This window comes from Topomyia yanbarensis, chromosome 3, assembly GCF_030247195.1.
Source record: "Topomyia yanbarensis strain Yona2022 chromosome 3, ASM3024719v1, whole genome shotgun sequence".
NCBI classification, from domain to species: Eukaryota; Metazoa; Arthropoda; class Insecta; order Diptera; family Culicidae; genus Topomyia; species Topomyia yanbarensis.
In genome coordinates this window covers 171,123,417-171,138,607 of record NC_080672.1, presented here as the reverse complement: position 1 = coordinate 171,138,607, position 15,191 = coordinate 171,123,417, and positions in this window count along the sequence as shown.

Genomic DNA, 15,191 nt, shown 5'->3' with positions numbered 1-15,191 from the left:
AGTTATATTACAAAAAGAAATGAAAAGTATAATCTAATATGAGATTTTGAAATGACATTGATGAAAAATTTTCATTGAACGTCGGATTATTGATCAACAGTGTTCCGAAAAATCACAACACGAACCGGATAGCTTACTACGAAGCGTGCGTCACTTTTAAGTGAATGAGTTCTAGTAACAGCGTATATAATCTGCTTGCAAAACAGCTCTTCTTCGTTATAATGGCTATACAAGTGGCAATAAAGCTCGAAAGAATTACTTGAGAAAACCCGTACCATAATATAAACCATGCGTTAAACATTATTTATTCATAACACCACGCATTCTAATGTTTTTCCTCTTGCTACGCGATGAAACTACAGAAAGCATACGTTTGCATCACACATACTCATATACACATAATTGCACTTTATCACACATACACAATACATTTTTAATGGAAAAAATTGGACAAAAAGAAAGTTCAAAAGGGGGTCGCTCTTGCCCCTTTGGGGTGTCGGTCTTACCCGCAGCGTTTTCAAAATGTCAAGTTTCTCCATTTTTTGGCAACCAATAATTTTTAATGAATTCAATTTTTTGAAACGCTGAAAAAATTATATTTTGTTAAGAACCACCTGAACAAGGATTATGCACAGAATATACAATTTTAGGAGCTTTGTGGAATTTTAGAAAAAATATTGCGCTTAAGGTGTCGCACTTGCCCCGCGGTCCCCTACCCATTACTGAATACATGATTGAACTTTGAGCTTGCCAAAATTGAATTTCTACTGACTTTCCAATCAATTTCGTACAGCAAACACACACTCTTCACATGTTTTCTAATTTTGTTTAATTTGTATTGTTTCGCAGTATACATTTGTTTAGAAATATTGAAATATGCATGTAAAATGAGTTTCAACACGTGTTGATTTCATACTTTTTTCTGAAATGATATTGATTGTCCCATCAATTATGCACCACAGTGTACATGCTCTCTGTTCAGGTAGTTGAGAAATTGTCTTAAACAATTTAAAAGCCTCGCGAGGGGGAGGAAGATGTTGCACCATACTAATAATAATTAACTTTTAGATAAATAATTCCACACATGCCTTTGTAGGGGTCATTATCATCCCTATTTTCTTTCCCTATTTAAACAAAATACCGGATTATTAGATGTCATTCTCTACACGAACGAATTTCACAGCAGTTTATCACAGATATTCTTTATGTACACTGCTGGCCAATAAAATAGGTGTGTGATAGATTATTTTGTTTTTCTCTCAATTACGCATACCAAGTTGCAGCAGTCTCAATCACACCTTCTGCACACAGAAGCCTTGGGATCTGTCAAGTTATTAGTGGGTTGTTGGCGATGATTATATTTGCAATCTTTGTCAAGATGCAAAACAAGACTACCGCAGGTTTTTTGGTATGGTCAATATAATAGGTGTGTGAAATATATTAACGTGTTATTATTTTACATAATTCCAATATACGTTTTATTTGGTGAAGTTTGAATTCTGCGTGTTAATGAATGTATTTAAATATTGAATAAGTCCAAGATTTGTTATAGAATGGGTCGAGCATCTCACTGTACTCAAGTGGAACGAGTTTTGCTAAGAAATTTTGTTCAAGAAGATAAGACGTATAAATAAATCGCGAATACACTGCGGCGTTCCGAAAACTTCGTTACAAATGCCTTAAAACCTTTGAAAAAAGGAAACACACAAAAAACCCAAGGAAACATCTACAGCAGCTGACCATCGTATTGCAATTTTAGCGAAATCTGATCCATTCGCGTCATCCAAGACTAATTCAGCACAAATTGGAAAAGTGGTAGGTCCGAGAACAGTTCGCTGTAGGCCGTAAAATTCCAATCTTCCAGAAAGAATTGCTAAGAAGGTTCCACTATTTCGAAGCCAAAGCCTTTAAAGAAAAATGCACTTAGCTTTTCAACAGCGTTAATGGGCCTGGTTCAGAAGGAATCAAAAAATGGCGACATATCCTTCGGAGGGACGAATCAAAGGTAAACCTGTTTTCCTCCGATGCACAACGAAACGTTAAACGTCCAAAGTGCAAACAGTTTGATCTGCGACACACGCAAAATATGGTAAAGCACGGAGGCGAGAACAATGAGGTTTGGGGCTTGCTTTTCGTGGAATGGTGCAGGTCCTATTCTTCGCTACGCCACTATAATGGCAAGATTCGAATGCAAGGCTAAAGGATGGACATCCTAAAGGATGTCATGCAGTCCTATGCCAAAGATAACGTGCCTTTACATGACAGTTTCAGCAGGATATTGACCAAAAACACACATCGAAGTATGTAAAGGAATGATTTCGGGATAATAAAATGACTATAATTTCGGACCATGCCAATATCCTGTCATCAATCCCGTAGAAAATTTACGGAATGTGCTTAAAAAGAAGTTATTCGATCGAAATTTCACAAATAAGGATCGTTTGTGGGAAGCAGCTTAAAAGGAATGCTACCCTATACCAACGGAAATTTATCAGCGTTTGAATGACTCAATGCCAAGACAAATGGATGAAATTTGGTTGAATAAGGGAGCTTACACAGGTTACTAATTGTTAAAAATGTTGAAGTCTTAAAATCATTGGATTTGAAAAATTTTAATGCAATAGATTACAATACACCTATTTCATTGACCAGGTACTTTTTTGGATTTCATGGAAAAGAAAGAGTTACGATTAAGCATCACATTTAATTTACAAATAAAAGTGTTCTTTTTCAGATTTACGACTGTGCCTAACTATAAAATATTTGAATATAAAAATATTTTTAGAGAAAACTCAAAATTTCATGTATTTTTATCTCACACCTATTTTATTGACCAGCAGTGTACATTAGATTAAAAAATCAAGTCTGTAAATATGGCGATTAATTATAATTAATAATTGCTAAATGCTTCTTTAGCACCTCTTACATATCATCATTTTAAAATGAATATGTAAGCAATAATCTACAATCAACTTCATACTTTCTAACCTCACATCCTAATGTCCAATAATGATTTCGCTAGGCTTGAGTAACTTCCAACGAATATGTTATATCAAAACAAGCTCTGTATCTGTACCTACGACGGTGGCTTTTGTTCTTCTCAGTTATTGTTCATGTATGAGGAAGCATGTAACCATGGTACCTTCATGCTGTCGTATACATACATATGTATAAATATTCCCTCGTTACTGCTGTTTGTGCAAAATTGAATAAAAATGTGTGTTTATGACACTTGTCTCTACGACTAAGTGGCAATCCTGGCAATATTGCCATCATCGAAATCGTGGCTCCATTTTTGGGTTCACCATTTTCGCCACGCTCTTGATTGAATTTTCGTCCGACGGGCCTGAGTGCAGAAAACACATCCGCTTGGCATCATTTCCATATTGGAAGAAACATATTGTGAAAATTGGGAACGATATTGGCCACCACGATGAACCGGAGGATGGTACGAGGTACAATCACTGACTGGCATAACATGCATCCATTCATCCGTACAACACGGAAAGTGCTTCTGATTCGGACTGATTTTTCAACTCTTTTTTACTCACACCCCGGCAGATCAGCGCGCATTAAGCTTTTCCAGAGTAGCGATATCAGCTATGCCTGAGTGAACGTTCTACATGCCAAAGGTTCGCTTGATATCTGTTCTGTTGTAATGTTTGGATATATTGTAGAGAAACTGACAGCTGAAACGGTACATGGAAAAGACGTATTTTTGCCTGTTTCACCTCGACGTTTCCGTTGCTTTGGATTGAAGGTCGAGTGTGTTCGGCAGCAGGAAGAATTTAGACTGGATTTGTTTTTGCACACGATATTAAATTCGTTTGGAGATTCGAGTGATTTGGAGGCTTACTTATGGCATAATCGTACAACAATTAAACCCAATAAATGCTACCTACTCTATTCTTCTCGGTACCGAAGCTTCACCATTCTTTCAATTCAGTATTCTTCCTTCTTCTTAATGACCGCAACAAACCAATTTCATTGTTGCTCTAACAAGTTCTATAAAACTGCAATGTTGCGGGGTTGGTTGATATACTTGAACAACAAATCCGACCGGTAAGTTTTGGGTAAGATTCTATTGTAAACGGTGGAATGACTCTTCCAGTTTTTATACAACATCCAGTCAAAGAGACAATAGAACTTTCCAGGTAGATCGTTAACCTTATTCTTAAATTTGGCCATTGAATTGAACACTTCACGGTGACGTCATAAATGAACTCGATTGTTCATTTTTGACAGTTCACTTGTGCTTTTATCACGGACTTTTAAAAATTCTTTGCGATTTGCTTTGAGCAAATATAGTCGTCCACAAAGGTTTGCTAAGTCCATTTAAACAGTACTAGTAAACGATCAAGAAAAGTGAGATTAATTGTGTCAGTGAAGAACCTAATTGGTCGAAGATATAGGTACTTATTTCCTGCTGTTGAGTCGTGGTAAAAGTGCGAATTGCTTGCGCGATGGAAAGTCGTACATAATCCGTCCTATATTTACAATGCTAAACCTCCTGCATTCCTAGGGGTTCCAACTTTCCAGACTTATCTGTATTTTCCAGATTGGAGGGTATTATTCAAAATTTTCATAAAACTGATTTTTTTAAAGATATAAGTGTCTTCTATATTGTGTTATACGGGTTTTTCGATCCGCGCGTCAAAGAAGTTTCTACAAGCCATTGTTCGAAGCGGTATCCTGGACGGCATGGGACGCTCTCGGCTCGAGACGTGCGGTAAAAATCTGTTCATGGCATTATGCACGTTCCCCGCGTTGCACTCAGGGTTGCCACATTGAAATCTTTATTTTTCAGTTGAAAAATCTGTAAATCTGAATCGCATGGTAAAAAATCTGTAACAAAAATCTGTATTTACAAACATTACAAAATCCATCATTTCAACATAATAAAGACAAATCGAAAAAACCACAAACAGATTAATTTCATTTTATAGGGGAGCCGGAATGCAAACTTACCCCATACATATCGCCAACTTACCCCGGGGCTGGGGTAAGTTGGCGGCTTCTCCGCGTCACATATTTTTGTCTCTAGAAATGAAGACAACGTATCAAACATTTTCATAAAATTCAGAGATGTTGCCAACGGTCTGCCCTTTCATGCAACGTGTTTGTCTATTTTGCAAGATCTACCGAAATCAAAGCGGTAAAAAATGAAAACTGAAAACACCGCAAACTAGCCCCGGTCTCCCCTATTTGAAGTGAAATTTCAATTTCTCATGAAATATTAAAAGAAAGAGAAAATGTTTGATGAATACTAATTTACAAACTACCTACCTAGAGTAATTTGTCAGAACCCATTTTCAGATTCAGAACGTTGAACTTTACCGAATCAACCGAAACTTTCATTTCATACAGCATGTTAGTTGCATTGCGTTGCGTTGTGACGATGATTTTGGCAGATTGCACGCTGACTTCATCATGTTTGACTGCTGATTATCTAATAAGAGTTGCTTGGGAAGTGGTAAGTAGGAAGTCATACCAATCCGACCCATATTAAAACCTCAAAAGCATGATAGCCATCTAGACGATCTTTACTAATGCCACTCCCGCTCGAAACGAAACTGAGACAGGCTCCAATCTGTCCACCTGTCGAAGTGAGCGGTTTGGGATAGAACCCGACCCAGCTCCGAGTTTAAGCAAAAACGCAAAAGGAGGCCTGTACCCCGGTTGGCACCGCGTGGAGGATAGGGATAGGAGTTCTGTATCAGAGGTGAATGGCGACATAGATTGGCCTCATGTTGCACGATAATACAGCTTTGCCAACCCTTATAATTTCATACAGCATGTTAGTTTCGCGTAAACTTCTAATAATGATTAAAAAGGTTTTCTGACGGCGCCGGTGGTTGAATGGTAAGCGTGACTGCTACCCATCCCAGTTGGTCTGGGTTCAATCTCAGCCGAGATCGTTGAGATTTTTCTGAGGTGAAAAAATCAGTGTTCACGTCTTCCTTCGGAAGGAAAGTACAGCCATTGGTCCCCGGTCAATGAGTTGATGGGTCGATATCTACTCCAGATAGTTGAGTTACCTCTCTGGTATCGGTCTTTGACTTTGTAGCGGAAATAGGTTGACCGCTATACTTACTAACAAATATCCTCCTCCCTTGATACTTGTGCAGTGCGCAGTAGTATATACAGCCAAACAAAAATGGAGTGCGCAGTAGTATATACGGCAAACGCAAGTATCAGACTAACATTCCTTCCCTTTCCTTAAACGATCTACGTTCGGGCCTGGTCGGAGCCGAAAACACTTTAGGATTACCAGGAGTTGCACATTGAAAGATGTTTCGCTACTTCCAAGCATAATTATCCACTGATTCCCTGTGCATCTTCAGCTAGTCCAGATCTATAACGAAGTAGCAGCCAGGGGTGGTTGCAAGCTCAACTTCTAATATTGGTTTTCATGTTCCATGCAGGTTCATACACATCCTAATTACATATTCAGTACAAAATAATATATTTCAAAGTGTATCTTTAAAGTGTTACTCGAGAACATAGTTTCTTAAGTATTATTTGTAATTAACAAATAATAATTTATTTTGAATTAATTCTGTCATTTAAAATATTTTACAAAAATCTGTAAAATCTGTACTTTGAACAAAAATCTGTGATCTGTATATACAGAATCTTGGTCACGAATTTATCTCAAAAATCTGTAAAATGCAGAAATCTGTATATGTGGCAACCCTAGTTGACATCTTTTCGAATGGGAGAGAGAATGAGCAACGGGTACTATTACGCTATGCTCATATATCTACACTAAAGAACAGTAATGGTTCACCAGCGTGAAACGAAGAACGAATGAAGAGTGTTCGTTCTTTTTCAGCTCATTCGTTTTCCAAGCTCTACTCATACTCATTGAAATAACTATTACTCCCAAGTAGCAATTGCAACTTGTTGAAAGTTTTAAATGTTGCACAACTGCTACACAATACATTTTATTGTTGGATATATTTGAAAAGAATTTCCACTGGTTTTTAAACTGATTGTGCAACTATGTAACTATAGAGCTGGCCAATAGTGTTAAGTATGCAAACATCAATAACAGTTGTGAAACTAATCAGAAACTTTGCTAACATGCACAAACAGCTTAACAAGTTGCAAATGCCTCTTTGTTTGCCATTCCACCCTAAAACAGAACTGTCCAACTACCCAGTGCTCGACAAATGGCACAGCTATTGTTTTCATTATTTTCATCATATACCAAAAGACAATTTCGGTTCATATTTCTCGTCGGCAAACAGAACCTCTGTGCTTACTATCGAGACATCACTCGGTATAAGCCAGTGGTTTAGTGTTCACGCAAGACGTGTGACTTTTTGGAATTTAGTGTCTAACTAGTGCTAATTTGGATACTAGTTCAGATACATAGTCTAACTGGACACCCAGATAATGCTAGTTACTGACGAGGAGAATTCGAAACACTAAAACAAAAAAAAACATACTTTATGTAAGGTCTGTGCCCTTATGCCCAAAAAATTGTTCTTGTCCAAAATTTATCCCACTTGGGAATTTTGCATTATTTTGCTGCAATTAGGAAAATGTTGCATAACATACAAACAAAGTGCGCTTTTTCCACAACATAGTTGTTACAAAGAGAGTTACAAATGCTATACAGTAACAAAGCGTGCTACTTGGGCTGCTACTATGCTATATTTCTCCCTAGTGGAGAACAATTTCGGTAAAAACCATTTTTGCAATTAAGGAACAAACCATTATTGCGCTTGAAGAGCTTAAACCTATAACTAAATTAGGTATGGAGTTTGAGCTACGACTTCATCTTCTCAGAATCCGACACTAACTTAGTGACAGGACTAAGCTGGCACCGGACTGACGCTAGCTCCAAAAAACGGAGACACAATTTGGGTTTCTGAAAATAAAATTTCCATAACTAGTTTCGTTATAGGTTTTGTGCTCTTCACGCGCAAAGATGGTTTCAAACATTTTTCTCCTAACTAGAGAAAAATAGTTTCTTTCAGTCTATCTTCTGACCTCGCACAAAGCTGAAGCGAAAAATTGCTACGCTATAGCAGGCTACAGGCACCAGTGAAGCCTTTTGTTCTATATCAGTACATAAACAATATTCTATCGTTGCCCCGGCTGCGGAGTGAAATGAGTTTGCCAAATGAAATAAAAGTGCCTGAATGGAGCTTAATCTTGCTGAAGTTACGTACATTCAGCTACATCACGTAAAAAACTGTGTTTTGATCACGATTCCCAACGGCGTTCGTATTGTGAGGATGCGAGTGACTAAACCAATACCTTCTTACATGACTATCGAATGCAAATCACCGAAGGAAGGCGTGACCTATAAGCAAACAACGCTAATCACATATCTCGGGCAGACCCCAACATGCCAATTCTGTAACCATACAGCCCACTATGGAAAAACATGCGCCGAAGCAACTATTAAAAACTCATCTACTACAGCCAACTCTAACAAGCAGCCACCGACACGTTCAGTTAATCCAAAAACAACGATCCAATTAACCAATAATACAGGTACAACGACCACGACAACCGCTCCTACACCAACAACTAGCATCGCCAACAAAGAAGCAAATTCCGCTGAAGATGGATTTACAACAGCGACCCGTAAGAACAAGAAACAAAATAAGAACATCTGATCATGAACAGCAAGAAAGCAGTACCGATGATGACATGGACGGAAACGATAACGCGAGAGAAGGCAGACTGAATGACTTCCAAGCAGCTTCACCGCCAAGGAAAAGGATCGCAACCTATCCCTCAACTCTTTGCATAATATGCTAGTCAAATCCACCGTATTTCGATCTGTACTGTAAAATAAGTGAAAAATGTTATAGTGACGCCGTAAAAATCGAAAGAGAAAGTAAACAAAGAGAGTAACTGATTGCAGATATGTCTTTTTGAAAAAACGCTCAAGAATTTTTTTTTATTTTACTTATATTGTAAAAACTGAAAAGATCCACGGCTCAGTTGTGCTAACGCATTGAGCCGTGTCAAGTAAAGCTTAATAATAAAAAATAGTTTCTTTTTCCGAAATCGTTCTCCACTAGGGAGAAATATAGCATTGGCTTGCTAAGCCAAACCAAATATTTCGATTTCATTAGTTCTCATCAGTTTAACATGAACTTATCTTCTTGCGGGACGTCATGCTTGACGAAGGCTTTGCTTAGGAACAAAAATTGTGTCTCCGTTTTTTGGAGCTAGCGTCCTGTCATTAAGTTAGTGTCGGATTCTGGTGAGACGAAGTCGATGCGTAAATTTCATAACTGATTTATTATTGCTATCGAAATGGTTCGGTAATGGTCCAACTACTGGAGCCACCAACTTCAACAAACGATGATCGTACATCAATGTGTGTGAGAGTGCTCCTCCGCCGGTTTTCTGTATATCTCCGCGTTGTCTGCTGCCAATTCCTTTTTATTGACAATTTTGTGTTTTTGTAAAATGTCTTCAGTTGCTTAACATTACGAGGGTTGGATGCGGACGTGAAAATTTTTTAACTATTTTTTCCCACGCAGAGCTTGCAAAGTTACTACGACCATTTTTGTTATTTTCGATTTTTTGTTTATAAATCAGAACTAGTGTAGCAAAAAGATTTACATCAACTTTAGAAAAGTTTTTTGATCGCTTTTTCGACATATTTTTAATCACAACAATTTCACGAATTTGACAAAAAAATTTAATGTGTTTCAACTGATAACAGTTTTCAGCGATTAGCACCATGGTTGGGCCTATGTCAACTGATGTAGAATACAGGTAAACTTCGATATAACGTACATTTCGGTTTAAAAATTGTACGTTATATCGAATTGTACGTTATATCGAAGCATGAAAAATCCTCACAGAATTGTTGTTCATGGTATTTTATTTTATAGAATTTTGATAACGCGTAACTAATTTTGAAAATCTAACCTACCTAGCAGTGTGAAACAACTTTTCTCATAAGAAAACTATAGTGGTTCTATAAAAAAGATGCCGCATTTAATTTTTATTTGCTTATAAGAATTAAATTTATTGCAAATATTCTTATTCTGACTCTTTTCCTAATTATCATTATTATTATAGTCATTATTATTCTGTCTGGGCTTATAAAGTGTGGGAATACGTCTGCGCCTCATCAAATAAAAGCAATTTATGAACTTTCATCATTAGAATAGACTATAAAAATCCACTTGTATCCACGATTCAAAAATTTCTGAAAATATGTTTCAATCCGCTAACCACTGGCACTAGACATGCTCTTTTTTGTGGCACAGTATGCCATGAAACTTAAACATTGTCATTCGACCCAGAGAATCAGATTCCGCTGTCCCAAGACCAACCAACAATGGTCACACCAATATAATTATTTTTGTTTTAAGTTAGAGCTTACTGATCTTGTATTATTTATTGAGATACATGTTTGGTTTTAATAAATTACGATTATCCGCAAATTAAATTGTGTTAAAAACGCAAGATATTGTCATTTGGTTTTCGGAAATCCGGATATCCGGCGGAATATTGAGATAGTATTGATGAATTTCAAAAGAATCCTGGCAATAAGGGAATCAAATGCTAGGAAATACTTTAGAAGTCACTGACGGTAACCTGTTCTGGAATGATCATCCCGGCATGAAATCATAAAATGGTCCAATAACGATAAGATGCAGTCTTAGGCAAACCCACAAATTTTGACAACCAAATTGCTGGAATTAAACTACATAAGTAATACCCCAGTACTCGAACATTGTGATAAAAAATCAAAATGGATCAGAAAATAAATTGAGATACTGCTAAGATAGTCAGAAGTTGAAACAAATGGGCCACGGGAATTGATGAATCAGCAAGATCAGTCAGTTGTTTTTCAAATCCGTGCTGTGTGAAGATTTCCCTACATCACTGTAATCGCACGAATAGTAACATAACTGTTTACAATCAGCAACTATTTTAAGCAGTGCGGTTTGTTTCGACACACGATTGTTTATTATTTATCGTAACCGACAAACTTTAACACTATTGTGGAAAATGAATGCATAGGGTAAAATATTGCGCTTATTCCGCTTGTATCCAGTAGAATCGTGCATATATTCCATAAAGGATTAAAAATTCAATTTCTTGGTTTGTTTATTTTTGTTGTGGTACCAAATCGTTAGTCATGTGCAGGCCGCTGGTGAAATTTATTGATCTTCCAGGCAGGTAAAGAAAAAAGCTTTAGTTCAGCATAGTTCTGTGTTTCATTCATGGAATGTAGTTTACTGTTTGAGTTTGCGGTACGACTCATAAATTAAGTGATCACAAAAAAGAATAAACCGGTATGCTATATATTGCATGCTATATATTGCATAGTATTTTATGCCAAAAACAAGGGAATAATTGTTTACGTGAAAACGACAAAGCGTGCATCAATAATGCCTTCTTAGTTACAGATACTGCCACTGGTCACACTCTTAGAAAAAATGAAAATTACATTTGATGTAAACGACGTGGCGATGTATTTTTTCTGTCTGATAATAGGATTTTACATGTTCTGATATGTAAAATTAAATATTGTGACCGATTTGATGTAAAACTCAAACTGAATGTACTAGGAAAAGCCGAACAACTTACATTTTTACATGTAATTAAATGTAAATTTATGTGAATTGGGGGACGCTCCTTTTATGTGCATCTGGTAGGACGTACAAGACTTTTTTTGCTGTGAATATTATTACACTTGAGGGGTTACACTGTTGTAGAGTACGAAAATAGGCACATTTCAGAAAATTTTCGTTGGAGAAGCCACGGCTAGAAACCTATATCTCGTATTTTAGGACCTAGAGTAAAAAACTATTTTTTCGATTTCTTAGAACAATTGGGATTGATTTATGTAGAATTTTTTTAAACTTATTTTTTTTTGTGAAATAATATCTTTCCGCATTTTTCATATCGAAAGGTTATGTCATCACTCTGAAAATCGTCAATCTTATCCCGTAGGGCCATTTTTGTACTAAAATAGGTTTTCTAGATTAAGGTCGTTAAACGGTGAGATAACATATTTCACACGTCTCCTATCTCTTGCCTCCACGCGAGTCTAAGTATATTGATGACATTTGGTTCTTGGACCGGCGACGACTGAGTGCTATCCACCTTTTTCCGATTGTAGCAGAATGAGAGGTTGCGAACAGATCTAGGCGAGAAAAAACTACCGTAAAAATAAAAAGAAAATCAGGCCAATTTTAATGGACCTAGTATCGATGACCACGGGTCAATATGTACTGAAAATTCGCCGCATCTGTTTTTATGAATCTAGCTTCAAGTTCCGTTTTTGCTATTTCCCTTTAAGGGACCGTTCATAAACCACGTAGACCGAAATTTGTGAATTTTTAACCCCCCCTCCCCCCTAGTAGACCTTAGTAGACTTTTACCAAACCCCCCCCCACGCAAAAAGTCTACGTAGACTTTTATTTTTTTATTCGCAGGAAATGTAGAATTAGCAAGAAGCACATAATGTTCAATTAAAAATTAGCGTTCTGATTTATTTCAAACTTTTTAAATATTAAAGAAAGGTTTTTCACATTGGTTTTTTGTCTATGACTGATCAAATCAATTAATAACAAATCAAGGTGCTTGTGAACGTTTGTGTAGGGGAATACTTCTTTTCAAGGTTAGTTACTCAAGTATATGTAAAAAGATTTATTGCTATAACTAGTTCAAGTTTTGGCCGAAGTGTAACCTACAGCAACAATGCAGAATTGCTAAACACTTTTTGAGCCTTACTGGTGCATTTAAAATTGTTAAATTAAAGGAAACAATTACAAAATAATACTGTCGATGTGTACTATTATCTAGACTAAAATAATACACCAACTATGCTCACAAACTTCACTTTTCGTGAACAAATATTTAAATCTCCCCAAAAATATTTATTTTTCTTATGTAATTAATAGCCGTATCACCTGAGAGTATTATCGCAAAGTATCAAAGCTTAACTTCGAATATTTTCGAAGATAAATATAGTAGAACCGGTTTGCACGGAGTTGCGTAGGGTCATAAAATTTAACGGGTGTTTAAATATTTTGAAATCAGTGTAAATGATTGCAAGAGAAACTGATTAACTCGAGTCAACACTTTGTTGTAGAAGTTTCACTACACTACTGCTTTAACCACCGAAATCAACAAATAAAAAAAAATTAATCCACCTATTAATATAAATCGGGTGTTGTTGTTACAATGGTGGTTTTATTGCTTAACTTAGACCATTTTTTAACTTTTTATGGTTCATGCATTTAATGGTCCATGCATGTCTGCTAACTAGTGGTGTCTCAGATCTTCAAAATCTTCCGTCGAGAGGAATTTTGGTCAAACATCTTTAGAACTGTCATTTTGTATTATTCCTAGATCAAAACTATATCAAAATATACGCAAGAAACAACAATGTGTGAGGTTGCCCAAACAAAATCGTGGGTTCCGGGTTGAGTGGTCGCTTAACGAGTAGTTACCTCAATAGTGTACTAGCTTTGAAGTGCCTGCATAAATACACCTAGCTGAATAGACCGATATTTTAAATACAACTCTCTTTAAATCCCATTTATAATTAGTAATACGAGAATAACAAAAAAATAAGTCTACGTAGACTTTTTCAAAGAGCCCCCCTCCCCCCTCGTAGACTCGTAGACAAACGTAGACTTTTGCTAGACCCCCCCGTCCCCCTATGAGTCTACGTGGTTTATGAACGGCCCCTAAAGGGTTATATATGTTGAGGTCGGCCAAATAATCGTTTTTTTATTCTTCTATCGTAAAGCTCAGGTTCTTAAGAATGTTACCTCAATTTTTATAGAGATCGGAGCAGTGGACGCAAAGTTATAGCGTTTTTCATTTTGCTCCCTTATGGAGGTGTTGCTTATACTTGAAACTTTAAACGCGATTATCTCGAAATCATGTTTCCCGAAAGCGTCTTTGCGGTGACTACGATTGCCGGAAAAGTTTTCAACCGATCTCAAAATTTTTTTTACTTGTTCGTAATTTAACTGCCGTGTCCTTGAACGATTCCATTTTTTCGTCAAATATTTCATATTATTGTTATGAATTTTTTAATAATTTTTTCAAGTGAAAATAGTTATTTTTTGGAAAAATAGTCCTCGTTTCCAAAAAGAAGATTTTTTTTAATCGATCATTGAAGAACACCACAGGTACACATACCAATGATTTATTTTAGTTAGATGGTTTCTGTTGAGCTGTTGGACTGGAATCGTAGTCACGGCAAACCTGTTTGAAAAAAGCGTTTTCCGGAATTTGCTATAGCTTCGACAATTATTAATATTTTTATAATAATATTTTTATTTTATTCTGAAGTGGATTATGCAAATTGGACATTGCACTACGCTAAACATATAACAAGTTGTTGGTTCACGCAAAGCATTTGGCTCCACTGCGTGAGAAGTTCCATTCTCACGCGAGGATCGGTGCTACCGGGCACCAGTTATACCGGTTTTTCTAGCCCTTCTGGCAAGCGGGCAATGATGCGAAGTGGTGAGCCAACATGAGCTCACACTGTGAGAATGATGCTGATAATTCAGTCGAAATTAAACCTGCAACCTAGTTAGATCGGTCCGCCTGAAAAATAAAAATCAAGATTAAAATTAAGTTGAACTTGTTTGTCGTATGCAGAAGAAATATAGTTAAAAGAAATAAAGTGTTTGCTACTTACCGTGAAAGTGCACTATACTTACGTGCTGAAGAATTTCCGTGCTAAGTTTCGTCACTGCTGCTTGTTCGGTGCATTTGCCGATTGCAGTTATCGTTAGCTGTTGCTGCTTTTTGTGAGGCTTTCGCTCGCCTTCATTGCGAGCTGTTGGTGGGCGGTGAAACCCATCGTCGCGAGGCTGCTGCTCAGTGACGATTCGAGTTACCTGTGCCAGGTGTTTTGAGCTGCAACCAGTAGGGTACGTGGACCTGTTATTGCCCTCGTCCCGACCGGAAAATTCTGGTGACTTCGCAGAAAGAAAAAGGAATCACAACGTAGGGTAAGCGACATAATAATTCTTGGTGCCGTGACCAGGATTTCTGTCCGGACCGCGTGCAGTGCCTTCCATTGAGCATCGCCATTTTGGAAGCCAGCACGAAAGGAGGTTCTACGAAGGAAGTTTCGGATTCTTCGCTTGCTCCTTGCTGCATATTAATACTACAAGGCTCGATTTATCGGGCGTAAGGCTTGGAGGCATTGTCGCTGGCTTCAA